The sequence below is a fragment of the Lynx canadensis genome, chromosome B3, assembly GCF_007474595.2.
Source record: "Lynx canadensis isolate LIC74 chromosome B3, mLynCan4.pri.v2, whole genome shotgun sequence".
Lineage (NCBI taxonomy): Eukaryota > Metazoa > Chordata > Mammalia > Carnivora > Felidae > Lynx > Lynx canadensis.
In genome coordinates this window covers 122,274,872-122,286,882 of record NC_044308.2, presented here as the reverse complement: position 1 = coordinate 122,286,882, position 12,011 = coordinate 122,274,872, and the positions used below count along the sequence as shown (strand labels likewise).

At 43.8% G+C, this 12,011-nt stretch overlaps 1 protein-coding gene across 2 annotated transcripts in view; it reads right to left on the bottom strand.

Annotated features, from left to right (window-relative positions):
• ADCK1 (aarF domain containing kinase 1) overlaps window positions 1-1,258 on the bottom strand; it is a 123,231-nt gene extending 121,973 nt beyond the window's left edge. For both annotated transcript variants that reach the window (XM_030319678.1, XM_030319679.1), the window contains exon 1: window positions 1,180-1,258. The gene's annotated coding sequence lies outside the window, so the exon portion shown is untranslated. The remainder of the gene's footprint in view (window positions 1-1,179) is intronic.
• Window positions 1,259-12,011: the final 10,753 nt, after the last annotated feature.

Genomic DNA, 12,011 nt, shown 5'->3' with positions numbered 1-12,011 from the left:
GCAAGCTCTCCCGGCAGAGGTAAAATCTTACATCTGTAAAGGCTGTTGAGAAACAGCCAAGCCAATAATAACACAAGAGGATATGATGTAATCCAGGAAAAATGACAGAAGTGTAAATCTGTATATAAAATAATGTAGGGGCAAATTAATAGTGTACACAGTGATATGCACATGTTTATCATGACAAAATGTTAAACTGGCAAATAAAGACACAAAGACCCATAACCCAGTGTGAGAAGTTGGTGCTTTGAAGTCACAGGATTTTTTTTTCCTATAAAGCAGTAGTGCTCAAAATTATGTCCGGGGCAGCATCACTATCTCCAGGGAGCATGTTACAAATGCAAATTCTTGCTCCCCAGCCCAGACCCAGTGAATCAGAAACTCTGGGGATGGGGTCGAGCACTGCGTATAGTAACAAGCCCTCCAGATGATTCTGATGCAGTTTGATAGCTTGTTCAATAAGAAAATGCTTAAAGAAAACATACAAAGGCACAGATAAAGTCTAGTTCACTTTCAGCTCGGTAAATATTTCTTGAGCACCCATTAAGTGCCAATTATCAAGGACGTGATCAATAAATACTTGTTGAATTGGCTGACTTCCTACCTAGTAGAAAGTAAATGCCACTTAACCTGGGGAGAGAGCTGTGCTAGGTGTCTTCCAGAGGCTGCTCTCCATGCACAGCTGTCATCAGCACGTTCCAGTTCCAGGAGAACTGGAAGCGCAGGGCCCCGCAAAGTGTGGGAGATCAGGGGCGCTCCGGGACACGCCAAGCTACCAGATGGAAAGCAGAGATTTGGGCGGCACCCCACGCTCTAGTCCAGAGATCACGCCCAGCCCCCCGCCGCCCGCGGCTCGGAGTCCACACACCGCCTAGGCAGAGGTCGCCCGGGTGAGCCACCCGATGCCTCCTCCTCCAGCACCAGCCCTGCCTACATGCGAGACTGCGCCATCGAAGTAGCCAGTCCACACTTCTGCCCACTGGTGAGCCGGGCTGGAGAGTGACCGCAGAGGAGGCGGGGCCCTGCCGGTCACGTGGCCCCGCGCCGGCCTGGGTAACAAGGTCACAGGCCGCGGGTTCCCTCCTGCGCAGTTCCAGCGGAGGCGGGCGTCCGGGGCGTTTGCACAGCCACCCCAGCACTCTACGCGCCGCGCGACCCTGGTGCGACTGCCCTACTCACCCCAAGGGACGCGGGGACGCGGCGCCGAGTTCCGCGCCGCAGCCGGGTGATGGGATTCGCCGGGACTTGGCTCTCAGCCACCCGCTGATTGCGCCTAATGAAGCGGAGGCGCCGCGCGGCCTGCCGGGACTTGTAGTTCGTGGTTCCCTAAGCCGCGGCCAAGCGAGCCACCGGACCCGCGCTCCCCGTGGACCGCTCCTTCCGAGGAGGTAGAGGGGTCAAGACACCTAACCTGCCAGGGGCACTTATTTCTTTGCCCGGGCTGCGGACACACAATCTTTCTGAAATTTGTTTTCAATAGTCTTTCCGAAGGAGGCGTAGATTCGTGTTCCGTGGAGGATGGAGTTGTGGGCTTGTGCATTTCAAATAAGGTATTAGAACAAGCGAGGAAGACTTTCACTGACAGTTGCCGAGTGGTGAGAATGTGCTGATTGATCTTAGTTATCTTTGGCCCCCCTTCATTCATTCATTGACCTGTATCGCATGTTTATAAGATGTGCTTTGGAGACATTCATCAGACGTTCATTCCACAAATATCTCTTGAGCCACTCCCCGGGGAGCAGAGATGGGGGCGGGAGGGGGGGGTGGTCATCTATCAATTCAATCAATTCCAGTCAAATTTCCAACAGGATTTTGCCTGGACTTTCACAAGCTAATCTAAAATTTATATGCAAAAAAAAGGGGGGGTGGGTAAAGCATAACCAAAACACTCCTGGAGGAGAATGACATGTTTCAAGGACTTGGCCTTTCATACATCAATATTTATTATAATGCTATAAAAAATTGAGGCCATTTAGTATTAGTATGAAGATAGGCCCGGGTGGGGAGAGAGAGAAGAAATCAGCCTAGAGAACCCAGAAACAGATCTAGGAATAGGTGGGATCTTGATATATGATAGAGCTGGCATTATAGGTCAGTGGGGATAGGCACATTATTCAGTATATGAGCTGGAACAACTAGTTATCTGTTGGATTCCTCACTCCAGGTAGATTAAAGACTTTCAACAGGAAAAGCAAAATAAGATGTTTTAAAAGAAAATAAAGGAAAACATTCTGTGATCTCAGGATAGGGTTTATTAAATGACACAAACTGTATTTAATACCTTGATAAATTTGGACAACATTAAATTCAATAACTTCTCTTCATCGACAAGCATTACAAAACAAGCCGCAGACTAAGACAATTGCAGTACAGAGACAGCAATAGTATAGAATTGCATAATACAGCCCCACTGTCTCACATGGGCAGTGTATGCATGCTAAGACAAAAACATGAATAATTTTCAAGCAGTGTAAGAAGTGTGAGCTGAAGGCATGAACAAAGTGATATAGGAACACAAAGAAGGGAGCAGTAATTTTGCCCAGGAGATTCTGAAATGCTCCATAAACTAAGAACTGACTTGGAGGCTGGGAATTAAAGTCTGAATAGGGGCTCCCCTGGAGAAAGTTGTCGGCATCAAAAAAATCCTATAAAAAAAAGCATAAAAATGCAGTAAAATACAGTAAAAGACATAAAGGTATTTAAATTAAAATGGGAAATTTAAAACCAGAGAGAGAAGACAGAATAAATATATTAAAAACTTAATATGGTTCCTCTAATTGCCCCCCTAAGTTTAACTATGAAAATGTTACCAGCAGGCTAACAGCTACCCTGAGGAATGGAAATGGGGAGGGGAGGCTAGAGAACTTTCAGTTTACATTCTGTGCCCTTGTATCATATTTGAATTTTTTTTTTTACAGTGAATGTGCATATAACTTTCACAACTAAAATTTAATTACTTAAACATGTAAAAAAAATTATTATAATTTTTAAGCCTTCCAGTTCAACGTGGTATGTTGAGTATACTCATTTAAATCCACTCCTTCCTGAAATCCCATGAACATGACAGGAAAGAAATAAAAAAGTCATAAAAGCCAAAGGGAACAAGAGACAACAGCAGATAGGAAAAATCAAAAAATAAATGTGGGAAGCTCCAACACGGATAGGGAAATAAGACTTTTATAAACAAGCCTGTGAGCCCCAGCCCCAGAAATTTCTGATTTTAGAGTCTAGTCTGGGATGTGGATCTCCCTTTGTAATTCTTAGAAAGCTCCCTCAGTGATTTTAATGGGCAGCTTAGTGGAAAGCTCTGTCAAGGAGGCAGTTCGTGTTGTGAAAAGTGGGTGGATTGAGAACAGTGGTTCTCAGCCAGGTTAGAATCACCTGGAGAGCTTTAACAATCCTCCTGGCCCACACCCTGGACCTCTTAAGTCATTTTCTGGGGAAAGGACCCAGGTGTAACTATTTTGTAGAGCTCTCCGGATGGTTTCAATGCACAGTCAAGGTTAGACACCATTGAGTTAAAAAGTCTTGTCTGGACTGTGTGACTTAAAGTAAGTTTTCTAATTTGGCAGAGCTTGACCTTCCTTTTGATTTACCAATGGTAAAATGATAAAATGGTGGTTTCCATCTTGATAAAAGGTGTTAACCACCATCTGTCCTACCTGCCTCAGAGGTCCTTGGGAGGATCAGGTGAGAAGGGGTATGTGCTTTGAAAACCAGATATTGCTGTGAAGACATGTTCCATTAAGCTTAGAAGAAAATCCAGACTCTTAACTCACATGGCACCCCTGGGCCTGTTCCTATTCCCTCCGTCTCCACCTTCACCACCCTTCTCCCCCCCAGCTCAGGCCACTCCAGCCTAACCAGCTTCCTGTCTGTTCCTCAACCTGCCAAACTGGCTGCTGCCATGAGACCCTTACACTTGCTGTTCCCCCATAATTTCAAAGGTCTGCTCCATCCCAGCAATCTGTTCTCTGTTCCAATGTCACCCTTCCAGGGAGGCCATCCCTGACTACCCTTATCTAACCACCACCAACCCTACACATTCCCTGAGACACATTCTATCCCCTTACCTTGCTTTATAACGCTCATCAGTACTTTAAATTATATCATTCATTTGTTTAGATGGCTTTTATCTGTTTCCCCCACTGGACTTAAAGCTTTATGAGAGCAGGGATTTAGATCTTCGGTGCCTAGAAAGGAGATAGACAACAGATAAGCAAAGAAATAACAGGATCATTGCATGACATAATAAGCCCTGTGAAAGAAAGAAGTAGGGGTGTGTGATAAAGAATAACTAAACAGAGGCCAGAGATGGCGTCTTTGGAAGGAGAAGTCAGGCAAGGCGTCTTTGAGGAAACTGCAACCTGATGGATGAGCGAACCAGCCATGAGGAAGATGAGAAAGTGTATTCCAAGCAGAGGGAACACAAGTGCAAAGGCCCAGGGGTAGGAAAGAGCCTGGCAGGTTTGAGGAACAGAGAGGAGCCTAGTGGAACTGAAGCAGAGAGAATGGTATAGGAGGAGGTAGGAGAGGCAGGTAGAGGACCTCGGAGCACTCACTGGTTTGGATTTTAGTACAAGTGCACTAGAAAGCCATTGAAGGATTTTGTTGAGATGGGATATGACCCAAGAAGCTAAACAGAAAATGCACTGAGCAACCAAAGCTATCAGGGGAAGTGGCTAACTTATTTCACAACCGACCACAAAGTCCCAGTTGAGTTTCTGAGGCAGTAAGGCCTGGGGTTAGTAAACTGAATATTTAGAATGCTGTTCATGAGAGGCATTCATTCAGGATGCTGTGTGTCTTATCTCGGAAGTGGACTATCTGGAAGGAAGCGTCACAGCAGCCAACCAGAGGAAAAGCAAGAGAATCCAAGGAGCAAGATTCTTGCTTAAGGCAATGAGAAAACATTACTGTAGAGAGAGTAATAAGGGAATTGTGTTCTATGCAGGAGGGAGAAAGTCTTAGGGCCTGCAGTAGAGGAAGCAAGAAAGCTGCATTTGGTTCCCACCAGTATTCCAAAGGTGAACAATGCCCTGTTGGGTAACAACCACAGAAGGAGACTTGAGCTGGAGGGCTGGAGCTTGTATTAGCACCTGCCCAGGACAGAGAGTGTTCCAGCAGGAGAAAAGCAATCAACCTAGATCCAGGACCAGAAGGTCAGCCTCCAGCTACCCAGAGGGCAGTTGAACATTTGCCAGAAAGTCTGCAGGCCAATCCATAGGCCATATACATTTGTGTGCTAGGGTCAAAGAGCAGAGGTTAGGGCTGGAAAGAGAGCAAGGCCTGCTGGCTCTGGACACTTCTAGGTATCAATGACCATGAGATAGAAACCTGCTCAGCCTGCCCCGTGGGATGGCCAGACTGGCCTGGACTTGATGGGAGTTTAAAGGGATATTTTTTAACACCTGGGAAGAAGTAAATCAAGATGAATAATCTGGAATTCATTTCCAAGCCAGGGGCTGGAGTGACATGGAGAGCAGGGATTTCTTATCTGCCCCTGACTGGCTGAGGGATCCCACAAAAAGCACATCACACAGGCTCTTCAATTTTCTTATTCTTTTTCCAGCTTTATTGAGATATAATTGTCACACCCTTCAGTTTCCTTATCTGTCATGAGGAAGAAAAAAAAAATTCCTTGCAAGAAACAGCTGATAAAAAGAACCAAATGAATTCTTAACCAGAATTCTAAATCAGTTTACTGGAGATATGTGTGCATATCCCATATATATCCCATAAATATACATATATACATATATATGGGATATACTATATATATATGTATAAATGTTATATATGCATATATATGCTATCATTTATCAAGCACTTAATATTTCCAGCTGCTAGTCTCAGTGCTTTAAGTATATTTTCTCATATTACCTTCATGATATATGAGATAGACATCTTTATTACCCCCACTTTATAGCTGAGCACACTAAGGCGTTGAGAGTTAAGCAGCTTGTCCATGATCACTCTGTAAGGGTGGAACTGGGATTCCACCCCACAAATCTGACTCCGCATCCCATACTTTGGAATGAGCAGTTCACTCTGATCATAGGTATATTTAGAAGGAATCATTTGAGGCAAATGTCTCTGGGGCCAAGGTAATCTATGGCCCTGAGGTCTTTGAGCAGTTTTAACAGGAAATAGGCAAGCTGGCTCAGCAGTAATCCTTTATTATCAACCATTAAGTGGCCACAGCTTTCAGTTAAGAGGGAGGATGGACTGGGAGTTTGGTTAGCTGGTTCCAGTCCTGCCTATGCTACTTGTTGGCTGCCGACCTTGGACCTTGGACCAGTCATTTTTCCTCCCTCGGACTCAGGATCTTCTTTAGTAAAGCAAAGGAATTTTAGGGGCAGAACTCTAAAGTCTCTTCCAGCATTCCACATTCCACGATTCTTTGAGTCTGGAAGCAATGTCCAACCTCCTATAGACTGACACAGAGGGCATAGCTGAGTAAGCCCCTACACTGAATATTCTCTGTATCCTGCCAGAGGTCCTCTCTCCACCCTTCTCTGCCTTGCCCTGTGCCCAGGAGACTGACCAGCGCAGGCTGCATCCCCAGGGGCTCCCCTGTCCTCTTAAAGTGGTTTAGCCAGTGGTAGGAGCAGGAGACAGGTAGGCCCAAGGAGAGGGAGGCCCAGATATCTGTATATCTGTTCACACACACACACACACACACACACACTGCATCCTGTGTGCGCTCCTGCCCTTTGTGTCTGCATTCCAGCAGAGGCTGGATTCCTCTCCTGCCACACTTCCCGCCTGGGCACTTCTGCCCAGCCCCAGCTCTCATTGGGTTGAAGGAACACCACCATTCCCACACTGTGCCCCCTTAGACCTGAGAGCGTTGATGGCTTCCTGCTGTGCTAGTTTCTAGCTGTTTCCCCACCACTGGCTGGTTCCCTTAACTGCTTATGCCTCCACTGAACAATTCGTTCATTCAACACCCTGCATTGAAACCCTTGAACATGCCCCCTGTTTCCCGCAGGACCCTTTCTGCTACTGCCCCCTTGGTGGTGAGGCGGCTTCCCTCCTTGTTGCTGCTACCATGACATCAGAAATTTCTCCATGTCACAGAATCCCAGACCTCAACACAGGAACTCCACAACACAGGAATCCCACCTCCTTTCAAGGTCCTGCAGGCCTCTCCACCAAGCCCTACCACTAGCAGGGGACCTAGAGATAGGCACTTTCAGAGTAAGGGAGCAGGATTCCCAATTCTCCCACAGCGCTGGGAGCATCAACAACACTATTTTACTAGCCAAAGTCTATTAAAAAATGCCTTAGATTCCTCTTCTGTAAATTGGGGATAATAGTATCTGTTCTCAGGCTTGCTATAAGGACCAGATAAAACAGCCTATGCAAGGGCTTAGTACATTGCCCGCCAAAGACTAAGTAGATGTTCAATAAATTTAATTCCCTTTCTCTGTTACGAAACTGGGAGGAGTGGGGAAGCCATGAAAACAATTTGATGAGGTAAAGTGGCTTCTCCAGAAATACCATGTCACCTCCTTCAGTTACGTAGTGGAATAGCCAGGGACTGGGATGGCAGTGGACCAAAGCAGAAAAAAAGAACAACTCATCAGAAAAGCAGGCTTTTGTCAAAACAAAAACAAAAGAAAAAAAAAAAAAACCACAATGCTCAAACCCAATTGCAATGAGCAATTATGGAACAATAACTAAATACTTTCTATAATTAGAGAGAGAAACTATGACAAGTGATCAGGGTGCCTTTGTCTGTACTGACCCTCTACACCCAACGAAGATCTTAGCTCACATGAAATGGAGACTAGGGATCTTTGTGTCTTTTTTTTTTTTTTTAATTTTCTTGAGAAATTAAATCTCACACCACCCTTCTGTTGCCAAGAAAGGGAGGCAGAGGAGACAGTGAGGACCCTCTTATCAAAAAAGACAGGCAATTGGAAATGTGACTCATGTCAAGGGCTAATTCGACCCTCCTGAGAGAGGCAAGGGTCTTATAGCTTCCCACAAGAGCTGCTGACACCCTGGCCCTACCCTGCTGACGGGGCAGGTGGGTGGGTTAGCATTTCTGTGGGAAGAGGAGGGCACATGGGCTTTGATGGCTATCTATCAGGAGGCCCCTTTGACTGAAATCTGTGGAGGAGCAAATCCTTATCTTTAACAATGGATATTCTGGACAAAAGCAAAGGAGAAGATATTCCCACAAACATTAGTGTTAGAGACTTGTTCTCTCGGTCTTGACAGAAGGGCCAAGCTAGCTTCTTCGCCCTGAACCTCGATGGCTGCCCAGACCCTGCTATTCTCCCAGGCTCCCAGGTTCCTTTTCCCTTCCTTCTCCTCAGTCCCACCTCACTGAGGCTATTGACCCTTCCTTCCATCTATCCTTCCCTCTTTCTCCTTCCTCACCATTCCTGTCGCCACAAGCATTGTCAGGCTCCCCACACATCCCACGTCTAGACTTTTCCACAGACTTCCATCTGGTCCCCCTTTCTCCAGACTCCTCCCCCTCACAGACATTCCACAAAACACCACCTAAAACACCGCATTCACTATGCCATTCTCTACACTGGGGCTTTCTCAACTATGGTATACACTATGGTATACACCAGGTGCCCCTGGTATACACTAGGTACTTTTCGGTGGTGTAATACACATGCTTAGTGTTCTGCCCAGGTCCCCTTTACGAGGCCAGTATCCCCATTACTCAGCTCCTGTGAGTGTTGGCTGCTAACAGTTCACAGCTGTCCCATCCTCCAGAAAATTAACAGGGCGGAAGGAAGCTGCCTCAACAGGAAATGTCTGAAAGGTTACACCCTCACACGTTCCCACATCATGGTTTCACGAAGGTCCTCTGTTTCTTAATACTGGGATGCTACAAACTGCTTCTTTGGGAGAAAACCAGGCCAGTCTGGGAAAATCTAGGACACCTGAAGTTCGGTTCCATAAGAGGCCACGAAGACCTAATTGTCTTCCCCTCCCCACCTGGAAGAAACAGTTGTCGGGTATCTGCTGTGTCCCAGGTGCTGAGCCATTATTAAGCACCTTGTTTTGAAGATACTGATGTAAGTAATATGATTTTCCTGCCATGCTGAGAATCCCGTAGTCAGATGGTAGACACAGATTATTGTTTTTTAATTTTACAATCAATTTTAAAAATGCTATATAGACATGTGTAAAGTAATACTGGGGGGGGGGTGGAGGACAGGGAGCTCCTCTGTTTCAGTTAGAATGGAACATAATGAAGTTCAGGTTCAGCAGCTGGGTTCCAGTGTGGGTTCTCCCACTTACTAGCTGAGTGCCCCCAGGCAAGTCAGTGATGGTGTCTGCTGGGGAAAAAGAGCAATGAAATGCCCCTAGGAAGGCTGGAAGGGGATATATCTACTTAATGCACATTGTGTCTGGGGAATAGGATTGCAGGTGGTTATTTTATTCTGTTTGCTTTACTATTTTTCAAATTTTCACAGAGAATAAAATCCTTTTAAAATCAGAAAATGAGACTCACTAAATTTTTTTAATGTGATTTAATTCTCATAAGTACACTCCCGGGTACATTCTTAAAAAGCATCTCTCCTCCTCCCCTTACTTTATCTATCTATCTATCTGGCAGAGTTCACTAAAGGGTGGTTTTTAGGACCACCTGCATCAAGATCACTTGGAAGTCTTAGTAATATACAAATTCCAAGCACTACTCCCTGGATTCAGACTGTCTGGAGTGGAGCCCAGAAAACTGTATTTTGACAAGCTCCCTAAATGATTGTATTCTCAGCATGAGCCTGAGAACCACGACTGAAGTGAATGAAACATTCTATTTATGTTAATTTTGCAGGTAACTAGGACTTACCCACACATGTAACCTTTTAAGAGTTTTACACTTCCTTGTAAAATAAGTTTGCTGAACAGAGTGTAAGTTTTCTTGGTGAAAACATGGAGTCATGTCCATGATATGGTGAGGACATTTCTGTTGATGTCTCCCTCTCTAAAGGGGTCCTGGGTGGTGATACTCTTACAGTTCTATTCATTTTGTACCATTATTCACCATCCAGTCTCTGGTACTCTTTTTATTAAAAAGCATTTATTTACCACTTCCTAGTACACCAATTGTCCCACTAAAAGAAATCTAGGCTCTTTAGAGCCTCATTCCACACCTGGGGATGGAAATGTATGAGATAAGATGATCCTGAAATATCTTGTCATACCAGAAAGCCTGGAAGCTATCGACGACTACTAGGGTTAGGTCAGAAAAACTCAGAAGTGAACATGAAGAGCCTCCACTTGCAAAAGGATGGGACAATTTGATAATCTGCTAAAAATATCAATGGATTGAAACACATCAAATATCTTTACCTCTGTGAGTTTATGATGGTACTCCAAAAAGAAAAAAAAATTTTAAGTCATCGCTGAAGAATGCAAGAAAACCACCTAATTATTTTTAAAATGGGTCATTAAAAAGAAAGAATCTGTCATTCATTCTCTTTTTCCTTTGTGAAATTCTCTTTTATAAAAGTATGCCGGCTAATAAGTAAAAAAGGAATGACAATTAGAACATCACAATTCTGCAATTCCTAATGATTTATGGGTGTAGCAATGATCATGAATGTCTGCTAACATCACAAGAAAGACTACCAGACTTTGGATTTTCCTGATAGAAGTAAACACCATCATGTATGAAGTTGCTTTGTCCCTCCCCTAGCCCCACAACAAAAACAAAGCCAAACAAAACCTTGAATCTGATCAAGCCTCTAGAGCTAATGAAGAATTTACAGGAAACGGAGGAAGAACAATATCACAAAGATGCAAAATCAAAGCTATAGGAAACTCTAGGAGGCAGATTATCTAATTTCTTCAACAAAATATTGCATGAAAAAAATAAGAAACTATAAAAGAGATGTGAGACACATCAACCAGTCACAATGGATAAACCCTATTTGGATCTTGATTCAAATAAGAAAAAAAAAAAAAAAAATATATATATATATATATATATATATATATATATTAAAACAGCAAAACCAAGAACATACAAGAAACATACAAAACAAAAACGTTTAAGACAATCAGAGAAAGACCAAAATTGGGTAGATATTTAATGATACTGAAGAATTCATTATTTTTTAAATATAGGTATAATACTGGTATTTTGTGGTTTTTGAAAAGGAGTCCATATCTTTTAGAGAAGAGTGCTGACATATTTGCAAATAAAATACAATATTTGAGATTTGCTTCAAAATAATCTGGGGAACGGAGTGGCAGGGGTACCATGAGCAAGATTGCCCCCATGGTGAAAAATATTAAAGCTGGTGGTAAATTCATCAGGTTCATTTTTCTGTTCTCTCTACTTTTGAGTATGTTTGAGATTTTTTTTTTAATTTTTTAACGTTTATTTATTTTTGAGAGAGAGAGAGCGAGAGAGAGCATGAGAGGTGGAGGTGCAGAGAGAGAAGGAGACACAGAATCCAAAGCAGGCTCCAGGCTCTGAGCTGTCAGCACAGAGCCTGACGTGGGGCTCGAACTCACAGAGTGCAAGATCATTACCTGAGCCGAAGTCAGAGGCTTAACTGACTGAGCCGCCCAGGTGCCCCTATGTTTGAGATTTTTAATAAAATGTTCAGCATATTCATGGTTGAAACTTGAAATTTTCAGAAAAGTAAAAGAAGAAAATTTAAATTATCCATAATCCCACCCCACAGAGATAATCACTACTAACATTTTGCTGTATACCCTTCTGCTTTTTAAATATAACAGAAATACTGCTGTGAATATTGTTTTATAATTCGCTTCTTTCACTTAAGATAGTATATTTTTCCTTGTCATTAAAAATTCTAGGGGCATCTGGGTGGCTCAGTCAGTCAAGCATCCAACTTCAGCTAAGGTCATAATCTCGTGGTTTGTGAGTTCAAGTCCCACATCAGGCTCACTGCTGTCAGCCTGGCAGTGCAGACCCTGCTTCAGACCCTCTGTCCTCCTCTCTCTGTCCCTTCCCTGCTTTCATTCTCCCAAAAATAAATAAATGTTTTTAAAAATTC